Source organism: Scleropages formosus, chromosome 13, assembly GCF_900964775.1.
Source record: "Scleropages formosus chromosome 13, fSclFor1.1, whole genome shotgun sequence".
In the NCBI taxonomy this organism is placed as follows: domain Eukaryota; kingdom Metazoa; phylum Chordata; class Actinopteri; order Osteoglossiformes; family Osteoglossidae; genus Scleropages; species Scleropages formosus.
Window position 1 is genome coordinate 11,751,457 of NC_041818.1, and position 9,221 is coordinate 11,760,677.

A 9,221-nucleotide genomic window follows, 5' to 3' on the forward strand; every position below is an offset into this window, starting at 1 on the left:
TGAACCGCTGGCATCCTTGGCGCTGGAAGAAAAGGTTTAATTATTTAAAACCCCTGAGTATATCATTACTATTCATCATAATCATTCAAGCAGACAAAATAAATGGCCTCCTCATCCCACACCTGACATCTTCAGTGTGATGGGTCTCATAAGTATTGGAGCTGAAGAAGAAAATAATAACGAAGCGTGTGAGACATTGTAGCAGGGGGTGCGGTGACGCAGCAGGTTTGGCCTGCGCCTGCTCTCTGGTGGGTCTGGGGTTCGAGGCTCACTTGGGGTGCCTTGTGATGGACTGGAATCCTGTCCTGGGTGTGTCCCCTCCCCCTCCAGCCCTGCGTTGCTGGGTTAGGCTCCAACTTGCGGTGACCGTGCTTGGGACAAGCGGTTTCAGGCAGTGTGTGTGTGTGTCATTGTATAGGTGGGGAGGAGGCAGACAGGCAGAATATTGTGGACTTTCTGCAAATATATTTTCACCCTCATTTATTATAGAGCACAGAAAGGTACGGTTGACAGAAGAGCCACAGGGTGTGTGGGGGAGGGAAATATTTTTCAAAGGTCTGTGATCTAGTTTGAAAAAGTCACAACCTTACGATGTGAAGGCGTACCAATCCGTCCATGTTACTGAAAGAACTCCGGATTACCGAGTGCATTTTCTGGGGTCCGAGCGCAGGGAATAAACGCAGGCAAACGTCCGGCGCGTTTCAGGAGCGAAAACTGAGCACGGTGATGTCAAGCTCGCGTTGGTATTCGGCGCACGCGCCCGATCCAGCGCACATCTGGAGGCTTGCAGGCGTCGCGCAGCACAGACAAACCGGGCGTTTTGCCGCCTGCAGGAAATCATCACGCACTTCACTGCGAACGTGAAAAAGAAACCACAATGTGAGCCATGTTTCGGCCTCCGTCGTTCTAGCTCTCATTTAACATGTGAAAATGGAACACGACACGATCTGGGATTCTGCTCAAATAGAGCCGGTTCCTATCTGCAGGCATTTGTTACAATCTTTCATATGAAGCGTCTTCCGGATAATTTAATTAGAAATAAACATTTAAAATAACAGCGTCCCATCTGGGTGTGTCCCCTCCCCCTTTGGCCTTGCGCCCTGTGTTGCCAGTTAGGCTCCGGTTTGCCGCGACCCCACTTGGGATGAGCGGTTGCTGACGATGGATGGATGGATGGATGGATAGAATAACTTAACAGCCTTATATTTTGTATATCTTAAAAGCTAAGTTTATACGAAATGCACATTTTTTCCACCACCACACCCGACTGCTTAGTACGGTTTATGGGGCAGCAGGTGGCGTAGTGAACAAACCCAACTTTATAAAAGGCTAAATAATTGTCAATAACATTCAAAATCCAACACTGCAGGTCGCTTTGCAAAGTGTCAGCTAAAAACAGTGTGTGTCTTCAAAGATGAGTAAGGCTTAAATTCAAGAATTTCTAATCACTGAGACCACTTACATTTACATATTCAGAAGATGTTTTTCTCCAAAGCGACTTCCAATGAACTCTATGTAGTGTCATCAGCCCACACACCTTATTCACCGTGGTGAATTACACTGCTAGATACACTGCTTACAATGGGTCACTCATCCATACACCAGTGGAACACACACACTGTGGGTGAACCTCAACAGCATGTCTATGGAGTGTGGGAGGAAACCAGAGCACCTGTAGGAAACCCACACAGACACGGGGAGAACATGCAAACTCCACACGCAGACTTACCTGGGGTCAAACCCACGTCCCCTCGCACCACCCAAGTGCAGCGAGTGATCGCTATTATTTCCGTGTGTGTGCTTGGGCAGGAGAGGGGCAGATGAACACTTTCATATCGTATCTTCATAGTTCCTGTCTAGTAAGTCTGGTAATACTGTTATTTAGAAAATATACAACAGTTTCCCTTCATGAAATTAAGTTCACGGGAGTCGTGAGGGTGGAAAGAGCCACAGTCCTAGCAGGTTTAGAGCATTTCTGACGGACAGGTTCCTTCATGCGGCCCGGCCCACCCCAAGGGCCTCGTTTCTTCTGCCCTGGAACACTGTAGCTCAAACCGTTCGAGAACAAGCGCACAGGAGTTGCAAAAGCAATGCTGGTATCCATTCACTTGAGATAACTGCTTGCCCTGAGCAGGATCGTGGTGGAACGGAGCCTATCCCCGCGCACCATTTACATTTAATTTAGCGGACGCTTTTCTCCAAAGCCACGTACATCTCAGACTCTGAGTCAGAGAAACACAATTTGTACATTGCCACTATGTCACTCTTTCTCCTAGTGTAGACATGTGATTAAGTAAACAGTTTGTTTCTTTCCACAATGATGATGATGATGTTCATCGCACGAGTAGGTGCACAAAACTCAGGAGGAGGGACAATTTTAAACAGGACACCAGACCGTGATTGTAGGGTAACCGCACACATGCACACACTCATTCACCCATTATTAGTCCAGTTTCTTACCTTTACTCCACTGTTTGACGGTAAGATACCATGAATCATGATAAAACAAAGTTTTAAACCAAATCATCTGATTGGTGAACTTCACACAAGACCGGGTAACGTCACGTGGAACCATGATTTGCACAAATAGTGTAAAACACCTTAAAAGTAAACATAACTTCAGTTACCATAATAGGGATTCTGGACTTAAAACGCTTAAAGTTTAAACCATCCCGATTATTTCCAAAAACGATCCGGGACACGAAGCGGACACACCGAGCGCGGCTACCCGCGTGCAGGCGGAGGTGCGCTGCGATTGGCTGTCAGTCGAGTCGGACTCGGAGGCTCGAGCGAGGGACGCGTAGCGATGGAGACGTCAGTCCGCTGGACCGCAGCGTGACTGATATCCCGCCGCCCTCGGAGCAGCGTTGATTATGACACGGCTTGTTTTACAACCTGCTATGTAATTCTATTAGAGCAACTGGGCGTCAAGACACGTTCGTTGCCCAGTTACGAAAAAAGCCTGCCGCCGTGTCTACTGCTTCCAAACAATGAGAAACGCGCATAATTGAGAACCCAGCTTTAGTTTCATACTTTCTGTAGCGGGGGCACGGTGGCGCAGCGGGTTTGACCTGTGCCTGCTCTCTGGTGGGTCTGGGGTGCGAGGCTCGCTTGGGGTGCCTTGCGATGGACTGGCATCCCATCCTGGGTGTGTCTCCTCCCCCTGCAGCCTTGCGCCCTGTGTTGCTGGGTTAGGCTCCGGTTCACTGCGGCCCTGCTTGGGGCAAGCGGTCTCAGAGTGTGTGTGTGTGTGTGTGTGTGTTTTCTGTAGTCCAGTGATAGTGGAGCCAAAATGAGCCATTGTGCAGTTATTCACTAGTATTATTATTAGCCGCTGTGAAATCATAAGTACTTCCCTGGTCACACAGCTAGTATAATAAATTCTGTACATGGTTTGAAATAATATGAAAACAAATTATTTTTTGTTGCAGCACAACATATTTCTTTGCTTGGTGTTGAGCCAACTGGCTTGGAATAATTTTTAAATGTCCTTGTGTAAAATGTCCAGAGGCTTTCCTTGCTCAGCAATCACTGCATTGTGGTGCTACAGTATGTGTTGTAATGTGGCTTGGTGGCTTTTCACATTTTAGTGAAAACTGATTTTTTTTTTTTTTGGAGGGGGCCATTTGAGGAACTCGGTTAAGAGATTGTCCGAGGCTCTATGTTGCGTGTCCATTGCCCTTACTCCTGTGCTAGCGTGTCTTTGAAAACAGAGCACTGTGATGCAACACCAGCTGAAGACGCAAGTGTGGAATTAAAACCACAATTTATGACTGCATTTATTGAAAGTAATCAGCTTCAGGTGTAACAGCCGGTTATTTAATTTTTTCTTTTTTTTTTTTGTGAACAAGAAAACCTAGAGGAGTGATTTATTTAGGGCAAACTTTGGCATTAGTGTGACACAGTGGTGCAGCATGTAGTGCTTCTGCATCACAGCACCTGGCTGGCTTCTTTGGGAGTATGTTTGAATCCAGTTCAGTCTGTGTGGAGTTCGCATGTGTTCTGGCTTCCTTCCAAAGATGTGTTTCAGATTAATGACTATAAATTTCCCTTACTGAGTGAATGTGAATGTGGGTGCCCTGTGATGGACTGGCCTTTCAGCTAAGAGGTACCCTTCTAGCCTAACGCCCAGTGATTCTTGGGTAGTCTCTAGACTGCCGCGTCCCCGACGAGGGCAAAACGTTAGTGAGATTTTGACATTACGTCGGGAGGTTGTCGCACAAATAATGACGTTAAAACGAGGAGGACGGTCGGAGGAAATTGCTTCGTTCTACAATAAGTCTCAAGAGCTGCCTTTTTTATCTTAACTGGAATAATAATAGTAGTAATGCCTTTATTGGAATATTTACAAACATTCATACATCTAAAATTGATCTATTCTGAATAGCCAGGGTTCTATTTAAATCACAAAGAAAAAACCACTCTGGTTTTCCAGAAAAAAACGGAACATTGACTCAGTCAATATCAGGAAATATCACCCAAGGACAGGACTGCATCCTGGATACTGCAGGAAAAGACCAGCCAACCAGCTTCCTGGAAAAAAAAAGGCTCTCTTCAGCGATTGGTTCATTGGTCTCCACCTTTACTACGGCATCACTGTGGATGGGCCAATCAGGACCTGTATTCCTGTTTTCATCATCTTCCACTGAGAAATGGACTTCATTATGGCTTATAATGAGATGGGGAATGACTCCCCTGAGCTTTTGTTCCTGCTGTGACACCATACATAGCCATCTGCAAGGGCCTGCAGCTCCGAGGCAGAACGCACATGTAGAACAGGCACTGAAAGCATCACAGAATGTTTGTCAGGCAATCTCGGCGTTTACCACCAAGGACCGTTGTCCTAATCGTGCCCAAAATAATGTACTGTGGAGCAAGGAGAAAGATCCCCGTTACACCACCGTTCATTGTCTCATTGCTCACTTCTTAGCAGGAAACTGGGAGCTGCGGCAAACTGTTTTGCATAGTTCTTACAGCTACTGCCTTTGGATTTGAAAGTTGACCGATCTGAATTCCACCTACAGCTGTAGTACGCTTGGAGAAAGTACTTACCTTTAGTTGCTCCAGTAGATGTACCAGCTGCACAAATGGGTAAATGGTTGTTGGTAGCTTAACAGTGAAAGTTGCTATGGAGAAAAGAGTCGGCTAAATGAATAAATGTCAGTGTCACTCATATATAATAAAATAAAATAAAAAAAAAAGTCTAAACGTGACAGGTCACGTCAAAAGTCTCCGCCGGCCTTTCTCCAACTTCAGGCACACGCAAAATCATATCGACTTCTCATATTCGCTGACAGCATTCAGTCACAGGTCTACTGTCACGGTCCGCTGCCCGTTCGCCTCCGAGTGCACGCTGACTGCGCTCCTCCGTCTGTGTCTGCAGGTAAACACGGTCAGCGCACCTGCCACTCAGTCGGGAGCCTGAGGGTGATGCCCACAAAAACCAATTAGGTACCACTGAACAGTTCTGACCATTCGGGGAGCTGCAGTTCCGCTGAGAACCCATGACTTCCACCCGACCCCCTGCGTGGTATACAGATAAATACATTAAATGTGTACATATTGAGAGAAAATACTCATTACAGCAGCAAACTGTTTTGCATTGCATGGCTTTGGGGTCCAGTGGTAACCTATTTTTCCAACAATTTTCCTATATGAACTACAGTCCTAGCTGTCCCTTTCCTGGATATCAGCCAGATCTGTAGCATAAAACTAGGTCTCCGTATGTAAACGTGGCAGGCCAGACGCATTTTATATGAATCTGTGTTGAATCAAGAACAAAGGCTGGCATCAGGGAACCATACCAATGAGTCTGGGCTGTGGCTTGCAAGAGCACCATGTGAGTAGTGCGAACGCTGAACGCTGTATTACCGCTGCCAGCTGTACGTCTACATCACACGCTAATGATCACCTTCACGTTTCTTTCTGCTTTGAGCTCTACAGTAATGGATTATAAAAGCGCAATAACTGACATTCAATGATTTGTTGCACATGTGCAGTAGAAGATGCAAGAAGCCAAGAGTTCCCTCACACACTCACCAAAGTGCACACAAATATGTTAACGTATACAATGAACTCTTGCTCAGTCAGCCAGGCAGTGATACAAATGGATGTGGTTAAACTTCCAAAAGTGTGGAGCTTTTTCCAACAGTCACTCCTTTAAAGATGCATGCTGGATGTTCTATGCAACCAATGGAGAGATGATCTGATTCCCTGCACACCTCTACAAACTTTTGCTGGGCCAGGATCAGTGCTCAGATTAAGTTTCAGTCCTGAGCTCCTAGTCCTCTAGTTTGTCAGTGTCTTGGTCTTATGCGGCCAGTTACTGAGTATGGGGTCACTCACAAAGCAGAGTAGGAAAATAGGACTGCTTGCCCATCTCATTGCTGTATTAGGAGGCCTCTGGCAGTGCACAGACCAGCTGGCAGAAGAATGAAAAATTATGAAATCCACTAAGCCTGAGCCTGGGCACCAAGCCTGAGCATGTATAGGAGCTCTCAAATGCTGTTTAAGTGATATCCTGTTTTTGGGATTACAAACGCCTAAATCGGTTTCAAAAATCTCTACAAATTGCATGACAGACACCTCTGCCGTTCCTTGAAAAAGGCCGTGTGTACAGAGTATGAACTTGCTTTGAACCTTGAGTGAAAACTACCATAGCAAGATGGACGCTGACAAAATCCTTATAAAGGGTCTGGGTCAAGCAACTCTGTGTGCACACTGGGAAAAACTATACAATTAAGTATAAAATATAGGTGCCTGTCCCAACAGGGCCGTAAAAGTTTCTCTAAAAGTTTAAATGTGTTATGTCACAGTAAAATATTCTAGCGGTTAGGAAGTGTAGAGCAAAATGAGTTTACAGTACCCTGCATTGCAGGGAACAGACCCAAGTAAATAGACTGAAGCACTACGCCCTCAAAAACAGACTGCTGCTGTATGATCCTGGGCTTTAGACTGAATTTAACATCAATGCCTCAATATGAAAGTAAGGGAAAGAAAAACTGCTTTCTTCACAGACACCTTGTGCCAAACCTCAGATCCTCTTTTGAAGAGAGTTACATTTATTCATTTAGCTGATGCTTTTCTCCAAAGCAACTTACAATGTTAAGGTTAGTTACTACAAGCTTACAATTATTTACCCATTTATACAGCTGGGTAGTTTTACTGAAGCAATTTGAGATAAGCACCTTGCTCAAGGGTACTACAGCCAGAGGAGGGGATAAAACCTGCAACCTTTGAATCCAGAGGTAACAACTCTAACCCCTATGCTACCAGCTGTCCGTCCCCTTAGTTCTAGAGTCCTTCGTAATTGTCAGAGGAAGATCAGTCCTGGAAAAAGCCACATGTTTGTATTTGTGTGTGTATGCCTGAGACATGAGGGTGTATACACATTAACAAACGTCAGTATCTATAAAAAGAACAATGTGCATCGGGTGCATTTTTTCTTTACGTGACAGCCAATAAATGCATGTGATCTGCATGCATTTTGTTCACTTGAAGTACTGCCTTTTAAAAAAAAAAAAAAAAAAAAAAAAAGAGGCAGGTATCCCAAGGACTCCTCAGAATAAAGAACTATCAACATCCCCCATTTAGCACTTCAGAACTGGTGTTTGGTAAACCACTCCCATAAGTTCCAATCGAGCAGTGAGCTCAGCAGGGCTGGTGGTTAATATTTAACACCTCAGAGCTAGTAGTCAAATGATGAAGAGTACAGCAAAAGAACAATGTAATCAGCATAATTGGATCTCACAACTGTTCCTGATCAGGCGTAACAGGATGGAAGATCCAAAAAGGTATTGAAGACATTTTATTGCATGGGACTGGGAAAAAAAAAAAAAAAAAAAAAAAGACTGCTAAACAGAGTATCTAGGCACAGTCAATATTTCAATATACAAATAACACTATAAAGTAGACGACCTTTTTCAATCATTATTGGAATCTTCCTCAGATACTTATTAAAACATTCAGAATAAAAATTGGTATAGAAAAGAGAATTTATTTTAAAAAAAATCAAGCATTTCTGGGTTTAGAAGATCCCCATGTGTTTACAGTATTTGCTTATCTTCTGTGCCATTATGCAGTAAATGTATAAATATTCATTAAGCCTCTTTTCAACATCAAGGTCTTAGACATCCATTCTGTGAGTGTAACAGCAGTACTGTGTGCACAAAATAGCCTTGCTTTAATGTCAATCATATTTTTGTTTAATTTTGAGATATAACAGAGTAACTTAAAGTTCACTGATCCAATGCAGTCATTGCAGAAATCAGTGTATCCCTTAGTAACACAGCAACCAATTTTGCAACAACTTTAACTATTATTGAAGCAGGATGTCACCAAATGCGCCTTGGTTGCAAGGTGCTGGAGGACAGCCTGAACAATTATCTGAAATAAGTGCACTGGGAAGAGAGTAGAGGCCTGTGTGGAGACACCGCAATGATCAGTAGCAATAACTTTCATTCCCCAAGCAACCAAGAAATCACTCTTTGAGAAATACCTAGTGCCATCATATTTCTATGGAAGCTGAGGCAGTCCAGAAAGAAACCAGCTCCTCGAAGTACTCAGGTACACAGTGCATTTTTCAAGAAATAATTCAAAAACAGATGACTGAACTATAGGATCAACAACAAAGCCCTCCACCCCAACAGAAATAAAATCAAGGCAAACATTATGAGCAGTTTCACAAACAGTGGTAAGGAGTCAGCCCTCTTTAATCGTTACTGTATGAGGCAGTGAAATCCAACTGAAGGAAGGAGTCCTGTCCAGGAAGACACACAGGGATATGCTTCAGGCAACAGCTGCTGAACTGGCGCAGTTGGCACTGTTATACTTGCACACAAATGCAGATGGTATCAACATGATGCTAAAAACTAACTTCAGCTATGGTAATGACACTTCTTTAATATCTACCATTGCCTTTAAAGGGGACAATGCACAATTCGGTCCGTCCCAAATATGCAAGCCAAAAAATCCAATCGACATGTTTGGTATCTCCTAGGTAAACACTAAGAGCATCACAGAAGCAGTGTAAGAGTGATAAAAAGGAAGGACAGAGAAGACAGCAAGGTAAGCGACATGGAGATAACCGAGGAGCAAAAATGCAAGCGCAGTTAGAAGGGTATGTGCTGGGGATAATGGGTTGTGCTGGCCTGAGCTCAATGTGGAACAGTATTATGGGCTCCGTGCCCCTCCAGTGTAGAAAACAGTCAGGTGAGAAAGTA

The 9,221-nt window shown here is 44.3% G+C and overlaps 1 long non-coding RNA gene across 1 annotated transcript; it reads right to left on the reverse strand.

Moving 5' to 3' along the window:
* Window positions 1–2,748, reverse strand: LOC108925371 (uncharacterized). The gene is made up of 3 exons (XR_001965396.1): window positions 2,461–2,748; window positions 586–852; window positions 1–22 (listed from the first exon to the last, which is right to left on the reverse strand). It is a non-coding gene; the product is annotated as an uncharacterized LOC108925371 (long non-coding RNA).
* Window positions 2,749–9,221: the final 6,473 nt, after the last annotated feature.